At 49.2% G+C, this 18982-nt stretch overlaps 1 non-coding gene across 1 annotated transcript; it reads left to right on the top strand.

Annotated features, from left to right (window-relative positions):
* The first annotated feature begins 3212 nt into the window (after positions 1-3212).
* LOC114810768 lies at positions 3213-3349 on the top strand. Its single transcript, XR_003758461.1, has one exon. It is a non-coding gene; the product is annotated as a small nucleolar RNA SNORA7 (small nucleolar RNA).
* The last annotated feature ends 15633 nt before the right edge of the window (positions 3350-18982 follow it).

Here is an 18982-nt window from a genome sequence, read left to right as displayed (position 1 = left end):
AATCAATAATTAAACATTCCTTTAAATTTGGGGGCCCTAGATGACCAGCTGCATTGTCCAACCCTAAAGCCCACCCCAGTCTAGGTCACCCATAACCAGTTCCCCAGCTAATCAAACCCACCACTTTCCCATTTCCAGGAAGGAAGAGTGCTGAGGTGGAATTGAGCCATGCTCTGAGACGCTCCCTCTTCCCCGCCCTCCCCCAGTAGGGCAAGGGGTCAGGATTCCTAGCTGACTGGTCCAGCTGGGCCCCTGGCGGTGCTTGGACTCAGCCATCGCTGAGAGATGCAGCTGGAAGCAGAAGAGTGTGACCTCCATTTGAGACTTGGAACGTGTCCAACATGGACTGGTTAGCTTGTATCTACACCAGTGTTTAGTACAGTGCCTGACACATAATAAGCACTTAGAAACTACCATAAAAAGGCCATCCTATCAGATGTTGTGTCAGGCTAGTGCCTGAGCTCCTGGGCCCACCCTACTTGCTCCCTACTGGGGAGCTTGCAGACTCCGAGGGTTGCGTGGGAGAGATTTGGTCAGAAACAATGCACTGAGTCATGCCATACAAAAGATAGACACCCCCCCCCGCCCCTCCATACTCATTTATCTACAGCTGTACCCTTCTCACACTCCACCACCAACCTGCCCCTACCCCTTCTTCTACCCCTCTGGCTCCCGCCTCGGCCACTGTGTCGGGTCATCCGTCTTCCCTCTGTTCCAACCCGGTAATCAGTCTCCAAATCCCACATTGGCCTCAGACTCTCCAGATTGACAACAGAAACATTCCCTTTCAGAGAGGGAGAGAGGGGGCGGAATGGAGGAGGGCAGTTTTGCAGGTCACCTCCATCTATCTCCCTGTCTGCTAGAGCGTAGGAGAGCTCTGTTCCCACACATCCCAGCCCAGATGGCTCTCGGCCCCCACAGCTGGTCACTGGGAGGCTCCCAGATGAATGATGGGAGTCTCCGGATGGGGATCTGGGATCAGGGCCTCGGAGTGGCTATCCCTAACACTTTTCCAAGTCAGAAGGAAGGGCTCAGCACACTCCAGCTGGACCCCTAACAACCTCACCTCCGCATCCCCCTCCCCTCTGAGGTTCAGAGGGAAGGGAGACCTGGGGCAGATTCAAACACAGAAACTAAGATAAGCGCTTTACACTTGGGATACTCTCACACTCAGATCACCCTGTTTCTCTTTAAAGTCCCTCTGCAGCCCACAGGCCAGCTACATAATACTGAATTTTTCAGGGGATACTGACAGCATTTACCTGCTGAAACAGCACACTAGGAGTCCCATGTCAAACAGGTACTCTGTCTAACCTGATTAAGTGCTTAGAGAGGTGCTTGGCACATACTAAGTGCTTAACAAATACAGCCATAATCTAATGATAATTAGCTACTGTTCTAGCAGGTGGCTCCTTTGCATTCAACCAGTTGATGGTATTTATTGAGCACTTGTGTGCAGAGCCCTGAACTTGGCCCTCAGGAAAGTACAACAAAGTTAGACACACTCCTGCCTCAAGGAGCTTACAGTCTACAGTCATTAAAAGGCTCAGCCTCTCCACAGTTTTCTCATCCGCCAAGTCAGAGACTCGGGGTTGATTTCCATCCAAGGTAGCTCACCTCTAGCCATTGATTAACTGGGCCCCAGCCCCACCCCCAATCCCAGCTCTTCCCTTTACCAGATTCTAACTTTGCAAGATAGATGCAGTAAATTGATTGATAAATTTACACAAAGCCTTCTGGACAATTCCCTCATGCTCCATGGGACCCTAGGTTTGATTGCCTACTTATCACTTCCCTGTCCTTCTCCCGGGATTGCTGTTCAAGGGAAGAAACTGGAGGGAGGATCTTAGCCAGAATCTGCCCGGATCCTCCCCCTGCTCCCCATTCATGAGGTCTGTGATTTGGGGACCTGACCTAGAGCTAGTCTGCTTAATAGTTCACCTCTCCAGATATCCAACAGTAAAGATGGTCATTGTGTGAACAGAGTTGAGTTTATTGCTTGGGCACCCAGAGGATTCCTATAGGGGCCCTTCCGCAAGGGCCCCTCTCTAAATCTCTTTCCAGAATCTTTTCTCTCTGTCGTCTCCTCTCTCTGTCGTCTCCTCTCTCTGTCGTCTCCTCTCTCTGTCGTCTCCTCTCTCTGTCGTCTCTCTGTCGTCTCCTCTCTCTGTCGTCTCCTCTCTCTGTCGTCTCCTCTCTCTGTCGTCTCCTCTCTCTGTCGTCTCCTCTCTCTGTCGTCTCCTCTCTCTGTCGTCTCCTCTCTCTGTCGTCTCCTCTCTCTGTCGTCTCCTCTCTCTGTCGTCTCCTCTCTCTGTCGTCTCCTCTCTCTGTCGTCTCCTCTCTCATTCTCTTTCCCCTCACCCCAGGCTGGTCCCCTTCTACACCGTCTTTTCCAGAACTCTGCAGGCAGGCTCACAATCTTACTGTCTACAATCACATGAGCACTGGCCAAAGGACAGAGCAGTGTTGGTCACTTCCTTTCTGGCTCACATACTCTATTGCTCAAGCTTAGCGTACGTTCGCATGTTACATACTACGCTTGTGTGTTACATACACTTGGCATAACCATTCAAATGAGCGTCTTGGGACATAAAGAGTGTCATCTTTGCCACTGCTCATGACTGATGTCATAGTGAGTTCACAGGTCAGGTTTAGGGGATCAGTTTCACCACTTCACATCCACTTCACTGTTATTACCTTGGAGAGATGGTAACCCTGAAAATACAACACCCTCCACACCAGAGGTACCTCAATGTTAACCGTTTGTTCCCTAACAGATTTGGGCATGGGGATGGGCCCTGGACAGAGGGGTAATTATCAATCAGTGCATCAATCAATTATTTCATCTGGAGCTAGAAATCAAACCCAAATTAGCACTCAAATAAGGGATAATGCATGTTTGGGATTATAGTTGGCCCCCACATTTCTCCCAGGAGGATAGAAACAGGTCTCTGCTGTAAGACAGTCCCTGAATATTCCTTACAAACAACTGATGCATTGTCCTAGATCCCCCGCTTTTGTCCAAGCTCTCTGGACTGCACTTTACCTCAGAAATGGGACCTCAGCCTTCTCTCTGACCCCAGAAGCACTAAGCTAAGAGCGGGGCAAGTAAGAGAGGGATGCCGGTATCACCTTGCAGGTACTGGGGAAGGCAAGGAATACTCTAGACCAGTTTTCCAAATTTCCATTTATATAGAATCTTTGGCACCAAACCCCTCTCAGGGTTGTACCTGGGGAGTTTTCAGTCCTCTACCAGGCTCAGCTAAGGGAGGGAGAGTCAAGCAGAGGCCTACCCATTCCATTCTAGCTTGGCCAGTGGCTAGCAAGTGGAAGGCAATCTGCTACAAGTCAAAACTCACCGGTGCTTGGCAGCAGCGGCATGTGAGAGAGTTGAGGGCGGAGACTCAGGTTTATTGCTTGGAAGGAGGCAATGGTAAACTTCTTCTGTATTTTTACCAAGAACACTCAATGGTATGGATATGATTGCAGATGGAGAGCTGGGCATTCAGGGACAGATGTGTCCGTGGTGTCGCTATGGGTCGGAAACAACTCGACAGCATAGGACAAGATGGCACCAAAACTACAAGAACTAAGATTCACCAGCCAAGTTCTAAGAGCTCCTCTTGGACATCAATTTTGACCTCTGTTATGCTGTCACTATGTTGGAGTCACTTGACACTTTTGCCAACTGATGATCAGCTCTCCGAGTCTTCCCTGTTTCTCGAATTCCTTTCACCTTCACCTTGGGAGACCACTTTCCCTCTGAGCTCAGAGTAGAGTTTGGCATGAACCTTCTGACTGACTCACACACCCTCACCTTCACTATGGAAGGTGGGGAGTGACAGGGGCACCCAGGGCTCACAAGTTGCATGATGGCGGTAATGTATACACAATCTCCAAACTCTGGAACCCAGCCTCTTTTCATGTGCCTGTGGGATCTCCCCCACCCTGGGATCCCTTCTTCTGAATGAGGAAGGGCCGCAACCCCCAAAGGCTTTGTGTGAGCCGACCCCAGGACCCAGGGGCTTCGGGTGTGTCTAGAAGCATTCATTCATTCAACGCTTGTATTTATTGAGCACTTACTATGTGCAGAGCACTGTACTAAGCACTTGGAATGTACAGTTTGGCAACAGATAGAGACAATCCCTGACCAACAACGGGCTCACAGTATAAATGAAGCAGCGTGGGCTAGTGGATAAAACATGGGTCTGGGAGTCAGAAGAACCTAGGTTCTAATCCCTTCTCTGCTACTTCTCTGCTGCGTGACCTTGGGCAAATCTCTTCTCTGTGCCTCAGTTACCTCTTCTGTAAATTGGGGATTAAGACTATGAGATGTGGGACTCTGTCCAAACGTATTAGCTTGTTATCTACCCTAGTGCTTAGAACAGTGTTACACGTATATTAAGTGCTGAACCAATACCATCATTATTATTAGTATAGCCCCATAGTTTACATTCCCAGGATGAGCTTTCTCCCTGGTTAGAGTCCCTCCTTGGCCTAGGGAAGGCAGAACAGCCTCATTAAAGCAGTGTGACAGTGGAGAGAGCCCGGGTTTAGAAATCAGAGGTCATGGGTTCTAATCCTGACTCCGCCACTTGTCAGCAGGGTGACTTTGGGCAAGTCACTTCACTTTTCTGTGCCTCAATTCCCTCATCTGTAAAATGGGGATTAAGACTGTGAGCCCCACGTGGGACAACCTGATCACCTTGTATCCCCCAGCACTTAGAACAGTGTTTTGCACATAGCGCTTAACAAATACCATCAGTATTTCTGCCCCCAAAAATGATTTCTGGGTGGAAAATACAGGTGGGCTGCCTTTGGGGGAAAGGTGTCTGTCACAAGAACCAGCTGGAAAATCCTCTACCTCAGGACTGAATCCCACTGCCCATTTTGGCAAAGTGAGTCCCCTGGCAGTTTCGGGCCACTGACCCAGCTTCTGAGCTGATTTTTTTTTATCTTTTGTGGTATTTGTTAAGCGTTTACTATGTGCCAAGTACTGTTCTAAGCACTGGGATAGATACAAGGTAATCAGGTTGGACACCGTCCATGTCTCTCAGGGGGCTCACAGTCTTGATCCCCATTTTACAGATGAGGTAACTGTGGCACGGAGAAGTTGAGTGACTTGCCCAAGGTCACGCAGTAGACATGTGGCAGAGCCAGGATTAGAACCCACGACCTCTGACTCTCAAGCTCATGCTCTTTCCATTAGGCCATGCTGCTTCTTAGACAAGTCACTGAACTTCTCTGTGCTTCGGTACCTCTTCTGTAACCTGTTCTCTCTCCTACTTAGATTGTGAGCCCCTTGTGAGACGGGCTGTATCTGATCTGATTATCTTGTATCTCTGCCCCTCCTCCTCTCCCCATTCCCCCTACTCCCTCCCTCTGCTCTTCCCCCTTCCCCTCACCACAGCCCTTGTGCATATTTGTATCTATTATTTATTACTCTATTTTATTAATGACGCGTATATGTCTATGATTCAATTTATCTTGATGGTATTAATGCCTGACTACTTGTTTTGTTGTCTGTTTCCCCCTTTTAGACTGTGAGCCCGTTGCTGGGCAGGGATTGTCTCTGTTGCCGAATTGTACATTCCAAGCGCTTAGTGCCGTGCTCTGCACACAGTAAGTGCTCAAAAAATACGACTGAATGAATGAATACCCCAGTGCTTAGCACATGGTAAACATTTAACATATCAAAATTATTATTATCGTGCTTTGAGTTGTGTGTTCTATTTTACAGGGGAGAATGATGGTGTTTCCATCTCAGTGGAATTTAGGAGGATGGGATGGGAAATTCAGATGCTTTACAGGAATGTTTACATCTGCCAGTGGCCAAGCAGGGAGAGCTGAATTACTAGGCATTAATTTCTGACAGAACCTATCCTGCAGCCCCAAGCGCCGAAAGCTCTCAGAACGTCTCTTTCCCTCATGCGCAGCAAAAGGAAACAGCGTCGATGAGACTGATAACTGCAGGGCAAGAACCGGGAACCCAGTGGCTTCAGGCAGAATGGTTCAGAGTCAGAAAACAATTACAGTAGAATCTCCAGTCAGGATTCCTGCTGGAATGATCCCCCTAACAGGATGCTTTAGATCACTATTCAGTCAGAAACTTTCCCCAGATGATATGGCTGCAGCAGGTAGTGCCCGGATCAAAACCCAGGTCTCCGGGTTCCCAGAGAAGTGCTCTTTCCACTGGACCGATAGCAGGGCTCAGAATGAGGGAGAGCAGAGGAGAAAGGAGAGGGATGGAGGTACAGGAAAAGAAGAGAGTAGGGAAGAAAGTGAGGATTGCTCTTCCCAGTTTCTTCTTCCACCGTCCCATCTGTCTTGAGGAAATGCTGTCTGAGATGGCCGATTTGTCCAGGGTCAGCGTGCTGCCTTTGCCCAAGTTGTGGGGCCCTGTGCTTGTCCCAGCTGGCCTGGTCCAAGTCTCCATCAGGTTTGCCAAACTAGGGCTCTGGAGACTGTGGCCACCTGACAGACTCCCTGCCTGGGACCAGTCCGGCCTCAGCCCGGGCCTGGTCACCGCAGGCGTGGAACTCACGGGGTTCTAATCCCGGCTCTGCCACTTGTCTGCTGTGTGATCTTAGGCGAGTCGCTTCACCTCTCTGTGCCTCACCTCATCTGTAAAATGGGGAATGAGACAGTAAGCCCCATGTAGGACAGACAATGTGTCCAACTCGATTTGCTTGTATCTACCCCAGAGTTTAGTACGGTGCCTGGCACCTTGTAAGCGCTTAACAAATACCACGGTTATTATTATTACAGGGCAGCAGCCGACATAAGCACCTGCCTCCCTCACCCTATGACTTTTCCCAGCAGGGATCCTCCCTATTTCCATTAGGTTGGTCAATTCATTAGCCTCCCTCATCCTATGACTTCTCCCATCAAGGGTCCCTCCTTTTTCCATTAGGTTTGTCCGGTCATTAACATTTCCCTTGGATCCTAAAGGGGAGATCCCCAAATTGTAGGCCTGTCCCTCCCAAATCAGGATGTCTGATGACCTCATTTCAGAATGCCTCTGACTGCGGGCTTCAGTCGCCACCTCTCCCTGTCCTCTGGGCCGGCAACCAAGGAAGGCTCAAGAGCAGTTCTGGGGCTGCTAAGGCGGCCTCTGGTCCCGTCCCTCCGCCCCACCCCGGGGAGGACGGATGATGCAGTAACCGGACTCCGGGATTCCTGTTTTCCGGGTTCAAAGGTCGAGACAGGGAAGAGTGAGTCTCTGCAGGTGCGTGAATGGATAGCAATTAATGGGCTTGCTCTGAGGGCTTGACAGACATTCACTCGATATAGTTTTTCACTCACATGAAAACAGAGGGTGTGAAAGGGGGCACAAGGGTGGGGTCGGAAAACAGAGGTGAGAGAAGTCACAGATTAGACCAAGTCTTCTCTGACTCCGCTCTCCAGCCCCCCCGGAGGACTTTCACGCCTATCCAAACCGTTGAGGCTGCGTGCAGGCACCCGGCATCGGAAAAGACTGGCTGTAAGGTCAGGAGGGCCAATCGTATGCTGTGTGACCTTGGGCAAGTCATTTCACTTCCTCTGTGCATCAATTACCTCATCTGTAAAATAGGGATTAAGACTATGAACCCGATGTGGGACGGGGACTATGTCCAACCCAATTTGCTCGTACACACCCTGCCCAGGGTCTAGTAGAGGCTTGGCACATAGTAATCACTCAACAAATGCCATAATAATAATAGCAATAACCGGAGGTTTGGGGGCTGCCCAAGCTGGATGGGGTAATGGTGAGAAGCAGCATGGCCTAGTGGAAAGAGCACGGGCCTGGGAGTCAGAGGATCTGGGTCTAAATCCTGGCTTTGCCACTCATTGGCTGTGTGACCTTGGGCAAATCACTTTACTTCTCTGTGCCCTCCTTCCTCAAATCTGCCAGACAATCACTCTTCCCCACTTTAAAGCCCTACTGAAGACTCACCTCCTCCAAGAGGCCTTCCCAGACTAAGCCCCTCTTTTCCTCAGCTCCCGCTCCCTTCGGCATCACAACAACTCACTCTCTCTGCTCTTCCCTCACCCCCCGCCCCACGGCACTTATGTTTATATGCATATATCTATAATTGTTTATATTGATGCCTGTTTACTTGTATTGATGTCTGTTTCCCCCGCCCTCTAGACTGTGAGCCCATTGTGGGCAGGCTTTGACTCTCTTTACTGCTGCACTGCACTTTCCAAGTGCTTAGTTCAGTGCTTTGCACACAGTAAGAGCTCAGTAAATACTATTGAATGAATGAGTAAAATGGGGATTGAGACTGTGGAGTTCTACATGAGACCTGGACTGTATCCAACGTAATTATCTTATTTACCCCATTGCTTAGTACAGTTCTGGGTGCATATCAGTCATATTTATTGAGTGCTTTCTGTCTGCACAGCATTCATTCATTCGATCGTATTTACTGAGTGCTTACTGTGTGCAGACCACTGTACTAAGCTCTTGGGAAGTACAATTCGGCAACAGATAGAGACAATCCCTACCCAACAACGGGCTCACAGTCTAGAAGGGGAAGACAGACAACAAAACAAGTAAATAAACATCAGTACCATCAAAACAGATAAGTGCACATCATTAATAAAATAAATAGAGCAGTAAATATGTGCAAATATTTGCAAGTGCTGTGGGGAGGGGAAGGGAGTAGAGCAGAGGGAGGGAGTAGGGATAATGGGGAGGGGAGGAGGAGCAGAGGGAAAGGGAGAGCTCAGTCTGGGAAGGCCTTCTGGAGGAGGTGAGCTCTCAGGAGGGCTTTGAAGAGGGGAAGAGAGTTAGTTTGGTGGATGTGAGGGGGAAGGACATTCCAGGTCAGAGAGAGAACGTGGACCAGGGGTCGATGGCGGGACGGGTGGGACCGAGGCACAGTGAGGAGGTTAGTGGCAGAGGAGCAGAGTGTGAGAGCTGGACTGTAGGAGGAGAGAAGGGAGGTGATGTAGGAGGGGGCCAGGTATTGGAGAGCTTTGAAGCCAATAGTGAGGAGTTTTTGCTTGATGCGAAGGTTGATAGGCAACCGCTGGAGATTTTTGAGGAGGGAAGTGACATGCCCAGAGCGTTTCTGCAGAAAGACAATCTGGGCAGTGGAGTGAAGTATAGACTGAAGCAGGGAGAGACAGGAGGAGATCAGATCAGAAAGGAGGCTGATGCAGTAGTCCAGTTGGGATATTGTGAGAGATTGTACCAGCAAGGTAACAGTTTGGATGGAGAGGAAAGGGCGGAGCACGGGCCTGGGAGTCGGAAGGTTCTACTCCTGGCTCTGCCACTTGTCTACTGTGTGACCTCGGGCAAGTCACTTTACTTCTCTGGGCCTCAGTTACTCTCTGGATACCCTACCGGAACGGTCGCAGACGGAGAGCGGGGCGTTCCGGGAGAGATGTGCCCGTGCTGTCGCTATGGGTCGGAAATGACTCGACGGCATAAAGACAAAAAATGGGGAGGAAGCCTGGGAGCCCCACGTGAGCTACAGACTGCGTCCAACCTTCTATTCACCCCCGTGCTTAGTCCAACGCCTGGCGCGTAGTGAGCGCTTAACAAATGCTATAATTATTGTAATCATTAGTCCAGGCGGGGAGTTCCTGTTGATCCAGCAACCCCTGGGACCGGAAGTGTCCAGATCCCTGGAGCCCAAGAGATAATGAAGCTGACAAGGTAACGTCTTTAGAGGAAAGGGGAACTACTGTGTTGCACCTCCTGTTCGCCCTGGATCTTTGGGCTCAAATTTGCTTTGAGCTTCTGCCCGGGCCTGGCGCTGGGTCGCCATCTAGTGGTCACGTTGAGCGTTGCAGCTCCTTGCCCCTATACGACTGGTGGTATCTGTTAAGCGCTTACTATGTGCAAAGCACTGTTCTAAGCGCCGGGGGGGGGGGGATACAGAGTGATAAGATTGGCCCTCGTAGGGCTCACTATGTTAATCCCCATTTTACAGATTCATTAATGTTGGTATTTGTTAAGCGCTTACTATGCGCAGAGCGCCGTTCCACGCGCTGGGGTAGATACGGGGTCATCAGGTTGTCCCACGTGAGGCTCACAGTTAATCCCCATTTTACAGATGAGGTCTCTGAGGCACAGAGATGCTAAGTGACTCGCCCAAAGCCACACAGCTGGCAGGAATTAGAACCCATGACCTCTGACTCCCGAGCCCGGGCTCTTTCCACTGAGCCACGCTGCTTCTCTTCAGAAAGGAGCGGGGAATGAATGAGAAGAACCGTCTAATACGATGCCAGGTGTGTGCCCACGTCGCAGGCTTGGGCAGGGGCCTAGGTTCTAGCTGCCGGGAAACTGGGAAGGCGCTGAGAAGCCTCTGAGAAGCGGCATGGCCTAGTGGATGGAGCACCGGCCTGGTTTCTTTGTTGATGTTGTTTATTTTATGGCTCGTTAAGCCCTTACTATGGGCCAGGCCCTGTTCTAAGCGCTGGGGTAAATTCAAAGTAATCAGGTTGGACCCAGGTTCATTTTTATTTGTATTTGTTAAGGGCTTACTATGTACCAAGCACTGTTCTAAGCGCTAGGGGGGATCCAGGGTCATCAGGTGGTCCCACGGGGGGCTCACAGTCTTCATCCCCATTTTCCAGAGGAGGGAACTGAGATCCAGAGAAGTGAAGTGACTTGCCCAAGGTCACACAGCTGACAAGCGACAGAGCTGGGATTAGAACCCATGACTTCTGACTCCCAAGCCTGGACTCTTGCCACTAAGCCACACGGCTTCTCATGTCCCTCATGGGACTCACAGTCTTAATTTTATTTTATCTTAATCTTAATCTCACTCTTTTGAGAAGCATCGTGGCTCAATGGAAAGAGCGTGGACTTGGGAGTCAGAGGTCATGGGTTCTAATCCCGTCTCCGCCACTTGTCAACTGTGTGACACTGGGCAAGTTACTTCTCTGTGCCTCAGTTCCCTCATCTGTAAAATGGGGATTACGACTGTGAGCCCCACATGGGACACCCTGATTACCTTGTATCTTCCCCCTCCCCTGGCGCTTAGAACAGTGCTTGGCACATAGTAAGCACCTATCAAGTACCATTATTATTATTATTATTTTTAATCCTCATTTTGCAGATGAAGGAACGGAAGCACAGAGAAGTTAATTGTCTAAAGTCGCACAGTAGATAAGTGGCAGAGCTGAGATTAAAACCCAGGTCCTTCTGACTCCTAGGCCAGTTCTAATCCCAACTCTGGCACTTGTCAGCTGTGTTATCTTGGGCAAGTCACTTCCCTTCTCTGGACTTCAGTTACCTCATCTGTCAAATGGGTTAAGACTGTGAGCCCCATGTATGTCAGGGACCGTGTCCAACCTGAGTAGTTTGTATCCACTCCAGTGCTTCGTAAAGTGCCTAGCACCTAGTGAGAAGCAACGTGGCTCAGTGGAAAGAGCACGGGCTTTGGAGTCAGAGGTCATGGGTTCGAATCCCAGCTCGGCCACTTGTCAGCTGTGTGACTTTGGGCAAGTCACTTCACTTCTCGGTGCCTCAGTTACCTCATCTGTAAAATGGGGATTAAGACTGTGAGCCCCACGTGGGACAACCTGATTCCTCTGTGTCAACTCCAATGCTTAGAACAGTGCTTGGCACATAGTAAGCACTTAACAAATACCAAATACCAAGATTATTATAGTAACTACTTAACAAATACCATTTTTAAAAAAGTGTTTCATCTCTGCCCCAGCCAGAGGAAGGAACCCCTACTCACTTCTGGTCCTGCTGCATTGAGGTGTGCAGCTTTGCCTTGCTGAAACAGGTTGGGGAATAATAATGGTGGTATTTGTTAAGCGCTTACTATGTGCAAAGCACTGTTCTAAGCGCTGGGGGGATACAAGGTGATCAGGTTGTCCCACGTGGGGCTCGGAGTTTTTATCTCCATTTGACAGATGAGGTAACTGAGGCACAGAGAAGTCAAGTGCCTTGCCCAAAGTCACACAGCTGGCAAGCGGCGGGGCTGGGATTCGAACCCATGACCTCTGACTCCCAAGCCCAGGCTCTTTCCACTCAGTCATGCTGCTTCTCTAAGAAGGGACAGCAGCAGCCACACATTTCCAAATTCCAAATAAGAGAAGCACCGTAGTCTATTGGATAGAGCGTGGACCTGGGAGTCGGAAGGACCTAGCTTCTAATTCTTGCTTCACCACTTGTCTGCTGTGTGAACTTGGGCAAGTCACTTAACTTCTCTGGGCCTCAGTTACCTCATCTGTAAAATGGGGATTAAAGACTGGGGGCCCCACGTGGGACATGAGCTGTCTCCAACATCATTAGTTTGTACTTACGCCAGTGCTAAGTACATTGCCTTGCACATAGGTTTGTGGCAAGAGCATGGGTTTGGGAGTCGGAGGATGTGGGTTCTAATCCTGATCCGCCACTTATCTGCTGTGTGACCTTGGGCAACTCACCTCACTTCTCTGTGCCTCAGTTCCCTCATCTGTAAAATGGGGGATAAGACTGTGAACCCCAAGTGGGACAACCTGATTACCTTGCATCTACCCGAGCATTTTTGGCACATAGTAAGTGCTTAACAAATACCATGATAATAATAATAATAATAACATAGGAAGCACTTAACAAATACCATAAAAAGATTATCGGGACAGCCAAGCGAGTTGGTTTTGCTGGATGCAGCGCTGGCCTGCCCCAGCAGTGAGGAGCCTGACAAAGTCTCCTTTTTTTTTTCTGCTATTTGTTAAATGCTTACTATGTAGCAGGCACTGTCCTAAGCACTGAGGTAGATACAAGGTAATTAGGTTGGACAGAGTCCGTGTTCCACATGGGGCTCACTGTCTTAATCCCCATTTAACAGATGAGGTAACTGAGGCCCAGTGAAGTGACTTGCCCAAGGTCACACAGCAGACACGAGGTGGAGCCAGGATTAGAATCCAGGTCCTTCTGACTCCCAGGTCCATGCTATATCCATAGTGTTTTGACTATTATCTTTGTTTTCTTATGTCAGTGTCCTGGGAGTCAGAGGCTGGTTCTGAATTCTCATTCCTGTACCTCTCCCCAGCTCCCAGGACAGTGCTCTAACACAGTATGTGCTCGATTTCATTCATTCGGTCATATTTATTGAGCGTGTGCTATATGCAGAGCACTGTACTGAGCCCTTGTACAATTCGGCAACAGATAGAGACAATCCCTACCCAGTAACAGGCTCACTGTCTAAATGGGGGAGACAGACAGCAAAACCTAACAAGTAGTCTGGCGTAGATGTCATCGAGATAAATAGAATCTTAGCTATATACACATCATTAACAAAATAAATAGAGTAATAAATAATATATACAAATATGCACAGTGTTGTGGAGAGGGGAAGGGGGAAGAGCAGAGGGTGGGAGAAGGGGGAATGGGGAGGGGAGGAGGAGCAGAGGGAAAGGGAGGGCTCAGTCTGGGAAGGCCTCCTGGAGGAGGTGAGCTCTCAGTAGGGATTTGAAGAGGGGAAGAGAATTAGTTTGGTGGAAGTGAGGAGGGAAGGCATTCCAGGACAGCGGTAGGACGTGGGCCAGGGGTCGACGGCGGGACAGGCGTGAACGAGGGACCGTGAGGAGGTGAGCGGCAGAGGAGCGGAGTGTACGGGGTGGGCAGTAGAAGGAGAGAAGGGAGGTGAGGTAGGAGGAGGCAAGGTGATGGAGAGCTCTGAAGCCAAGAGTGAGGAGCTTTTGTTTCATAAATACCAATGACTGACTGAATGCCTTTCCCCAACTCCCAGGACAGTGCTCTCACACCGTAGGCACTCAATAAATACCACTGAATGAATGAATACATTTCCTCAACTCCCAGAGCTGTGCTCTCACAGTAGATGCTCAGTAAATACCACTGACTGAAGTAATATATTTCCCCAACTTCCAGGACCGTGGTCTTACACAGTAGGTCCTCGCTAAGTATCACTGACTGAATAAATACCTTTCCCCGGCTTCCGGGACAGTGCTCGCACGCAGTAGACACTCAATAAATTCCGCTGACTGAATGAATACCTTTCTCCAGCTCCCAAGCTAGTGCTTTCACACAGTAGGTGCTCAAGAAATATAACCGACTGACAGAATGAATGAGTGGATGAAGTCAGTCCTGCATTTTTAATCTTCCAGACAGCCCTCACCCACGGGGAAGGCAGCCTGGATGCTGACACCTCAGTTCTGGATTCTTTCCAGTTTACTTCAGCAGGCACAAATCCACTCATAGTCTGAGAGTCTAGCAGAGGCTCCAGTGGGCCTGGAGGAGAGGGAGCTGGAAAACCTTCCCCCCTATCCTGCCCAAGACCTCCCAGAACTCATGGACTCCACCTAATGCTGCTGGGCCTGATGGCTGTAGGAGGAGCCCCCGAGGAGACGATAGGCCCGGGGCAGTTGGCCCTTCGGCCCATTAAATAAAGTAGCTCTAACCCACATGAGAAGCAGCTTGGTCTATTAGAAACGGCGTGGGCCCCCCGGTTTCTAATCCTACCTCCACCGAATTACCTGCCGTGTGACTTGGGAAAGCCTTCTCTGTGCCTCAGTTCCCTCATCTGCAAAATGGGGAATCAAAACCTGTTCTCCTTCCTACTTAGATTGTGAGCCTCACGTGGAACCCGATGATCTTGTATCAATCCCGGTGCTTAGTACAGTGCTTGACACAATCAATCAATCAAGCATAAACCATAGTTATTATTACTATTAGTATTACCATCATTAGATCTGCTGCTTGTCTGTTGTTTGACCTTGGACAAGTCACTTCGCTTCTCTGTGCCTCAGTTTCTTCATCTGTCCTACCCGGAATGTGAGCTCTATGGGAGACAGGGTCAGTGATTCGCCTGATTATCTCGAATCTTCCCCGGTGCTTAGCACAGTACTTGTCACCTAGTATGGGTTTAACAAATACTTCATTTATTAATAAGCATATACTCGGAGAGCTGGGGTACAGTGCTCTGCCCACAGTAGAGGCCTAGTATATATATGCTGTTAATGATGATGATGATATCACTTTCTGTCCCTCAGCTTCTTAAAGGATTTAGGCCAAAGCCCAGGACGACTGGGCCATTAACCTCTGAGGTTTAATGTCCTTTCTGCTTGTAACCATTGGCTTCACAAGGGCTGCTCTTCCTGAAGGAGCTGGATCCCCCGATCGAGTCTCTAAAGCATGCTCGTGGGACAAGAAGTTCATAGATATTGTATTATAGTGGACTTTTAGCTTTGGAAGTCGGGAAAAAAAGCCAATGAGAATCACCTTAAGTCTTGAAAAATTCAGCAGTTCCAGGAGGCAGAATGAGAAATAAATCAGATAAACAGTGTCTGCATAATCAGAGTCTATGTGCCAGCTGGTATTGCTACATCAAAGCTCTCCGCTGCTTAGATTGCATTTATTCTCACCCCTTTTTCCAGCGAGCTAGGCTGGGGATTACTTGTCCTCATTTTAGTGTTGGGAAAACTGAGGCCCAGGGAGAGGAAATTGTTCTATCAGAGTCACGGATGATAAGCAGCACAGCCAGCAAGCAACAGCACAATTTTCCTGACTCCTCAGGCAGGCCTCAAGGCCACTTGAATCCCTAAACTTCCCATTCTCAGAGAAAAACCAACCCACTCTCATCTCTCAAGCTCAAAGTGACCAGCCCAAGGTGGAGATACAGCCTGGCCTAGTGATAATAATAATGTTGGTATTTGTTAAGCGCTTACTATGCACAGAGCACTGTTCTAAGTGCTGGGGAATCAGGTTGTCCCACGTGAGGCTCACCGTTTTAATCCCCATTTGACAGATGAAGTAACTGAGGCACAGAGAAGTTGTGACTTGCCCACAGTCACACAGCTGACAAGTGGTCGAGCTGGGATTCGAACCCTTGACCTCTGGTAGTTAGAGCATGGGCCTGAGAGTCAAAAGGTCCGCCTCTTGTCTGTTTGTGACCTTGGGTAAGTCACTTAACTTTTCTTTGCCTTAGTTACCTCATCTGTAAAATGGAGATGAAGACTGTGAATCTCACGTGGGACACGGACCGTGTTCGACCTGATTGCCTTGTCTCTATCCCAGGGCTCGGAACAGTCCCTGGCACATAGTAAGCACTTAACAAATGCAATTCTTTTAAAAAAACAAAACAGTGGGCTCCTGGATGGCCCAAGAGAGCACGTTAACTAAACTGATCCTGGCTGATGATATCTTCAAAGATCCCTGCTCTTGCCTATTTAATTATTTAGCTGATTGTTAATTGGATTGGAAAGGCCCCTGCCTGGTCCCTATTTTCCACCCCCAAAACCAAGTAGTCTACCAAATCCCCAAGAGTAAAGACTCTGGTGGGATAAGCCACTCTTGGTCAGAATATTTGGCCCCGGGGGCCGGCAGAGCATTGAACTAGGGGGACGGATGGTCTCCTGGTTAGGAGTCTGGGAACCAGCATCGTCCACCAATCTCTGCTGCTGCTGCTGCTGCTGTTGCTGGCCATTTTTTTCCTCATCCTTTCCCTTTTCCAAGTGCTTTTTTAAGCGCTTATTATGTGTTCCCTCCCCACTCAGCTTTGGGGTAGATACAAGTTAATCAGGACCCGGTCCATGTCCCACATGGGGCTCACGCTCTTAATTCCCATTTTCCAGATGAAGTAATGGAGGAATCAAGAAGTTAAGTGACTTGCCCTAGGTCTCACAGCACCTAAGAGATGGAGCCGGGATTGGAACACATTACAACCCAGGTCCTTCTGACTTCCAGGCCGGTGCTGTTTCTCATCCTCGGCCTTCATTGCCCTTTCCCTCTGCCTTCTCGGCCCGTTTTGGTCTTCAGTTTAGTGAAATTCATTAATTAAGTTGTGAGAGGATGGAGGAAACCACCGGCCTCAATCTCCCACATCCCGCGCAGGGACCAGATGATGAAACTCCTTGCACCCTCCTACCTCTCCTCCCTTCTCTCTTTCTTCCGTCCACCCCGCACGCTCCGCTCCTCTGCCGCCCACCTCCTCAACGTCCCTCGGTCTCGCCTATCCCGCCGTCGACCCCCGGGCCACGTCCTCCCGCGGTCCTGGATTGCCCTCTCTCCTCACCTCCTCCAAACTGATTCTCTTCCCCTCTTCAAAACCCTACTTAGAGCTCACCTCCTCCAAGAGGCCTTCCCAGACTGAGCTTCCCCTTTTCCCTCTGCTCCCTCTGCTCCCCCTCTAACCCACCCTTCACCTCCCCTCAGCTAAGCCCCCTTTTCCCCCCTTTCCCTCTGCTCCTCCCCCCCTCCCTTCCCCTCCCCTCAGCACTGTGCTCGTTCGCTCAATTGTATATATTTTCATTACCCTATTTATTTTGTTAATGAGATGTACATCACCTTGATTCAATTTTTGCTATTTTAATGAGATGTTCATCCCCTTGATTCTATTTATTGCTATTGTTTTTGTCTGTCTCCCCCGATTAGACTGTAAGCCCGTCAGTGGGCAGGGACTGATTCCATCTGTTGCCGATTTGTACATTCCAAGCGTTTAGTACAGTGCTCTGAACATAGTAAGCGCTCAATAAATACTATTGAATGAATGAACTCCTCCTCGAGGCAATGCCCAAGATGGCCACACGAGGGAGCATTCCCACAGCTCATTGATCGACCTGGTTTCCCTCTGCCAGTTGAGTCCAGTTCCCCCAAAGTTAAAGTTTATAATAATGATGGCATTTGTTTTAAGCGCTTACTATGTGCCAAGCACTGTTCTAAGCGCTGTCAATCAGTCGATCAGTTAATGACATTTTTTGAGTGCTTACTGCGTGCCGAGCACTGTACCAATAGGCCCGTTTGGGAAACAGTACGGCCTAGTGAAGCAGCATGGCTCAGTGGAAAGAGCCCGGGCTTGGGAGTCAGAGGTCATGGGTTCGAATCCCGACTCCACCGCTTGTCAGCTGTGTGACTTTGGGCATGTCACTTCTCTGGGCCGCAATTCCCTCGTCTGTAAAATGGGGATGAAGACTGTGAGCTCCACGTGGACAACCTGATCACTTTTGTACCCCCCAGTGCTTGGCACATAGTAAGCGCTTAACAAATAACACCATTATTATTATTATTATTAGTGGAAACAGGACATGTCGTTGTCAGAGGTCCTGGGTTCTAAATCTAGCTCCGCCACTTGCTCACCTGGTGACCTTGGGCAACAAGTCATTTAAGTTCTCTGAGCTCAGCTCATCCCTCATCCCTCTAGACTTTAAATTCTCTGTGGGCAGGGAATGTGTTTGTTAGATTGTTACACTGTGTTCTCCAAAGCGCTTAGTAAAATGCTCTGCAAACAGTTAGCACTCATTAAATACACTTGACTGACAGGCAGACTTCATTTCCCTCATCAGGAAAATGAGGATTCAGAACCTTCTTACTTAGAATGTGATCCCCATGAGGAGCCCGATTATCTTGTATCTACCCCAGCAGTAAATACAATACTTGGCACATAGTAAGACCTTAGCTTATTCTTATAACAATAATAATAATTTTGGTATTTGTTAAGCACTTACTATATGCCAAGCACTGATCTAAGCACTGGGCAGATACAAGGTAATTAGGTTGTCCCACGTGAGGCTCACAGTCTTAATCCCCATTTTACAGATGAGGTAACTGAGGCACAGAGAAGTTAAGTGACTTGCCCAAAGTCACACAGCCGATAAGTGGCAGAGCTGGGATTAGAACCCATGACCTCTGACTCCCAAACCCGGGCTCTTTCCACTGAGCCACGCTATTAATTATCATTATTATTATTATTTTTACATTTTCCCCAGACTCATATCTCCAAAATCCCTTAGGCTCAGCTGAATTTGGAGCTGATTTGAGATTGTCCTTCCTGATGTCCAAGAAGCAGCACAAGGCCTGCTGACCGCCTGCCCAGGACAGACCCAAGAGGGTGGGGTTTTGAGGCAAGTGGTGGCTCTTGGAAAGGGCCAGGTGAGCCTGTATCTCACTTGCCAAGGTCCCTAGGGGACATTTATTAGGTGGAAAGGCCCCTGGAGGGGTGAGTCTGAAAAGAGCACCTAAATCTGTATTTTCGGTCAGAGCAGATTACTATCTGAACACAGAGATACTTCCGAAACAGTTTGCTGCCTC

This window comes from Ornithorhynchus anatinus, chromosome 3 (assembly GCF_004115215.2).
Source record: "Ornithorhynchus anatinus isolate Pmale09 chromosome 3, mOrnAna1.pri.v4, whole genome shotgun sequence".
Classification (NCBI taxonomy): Eukaryota; Metazoa; Chordata; class Mammalia; order Monotremata; family Ornithorhynchidae; genus Ornithorhynchus; species Ornithorhynchus anatinus.
The sequence above is the reverse complement of the archived record's forward strand: the minus strand, read 5'-3'. Positions and strand labels throughout refer to the sequence as shown.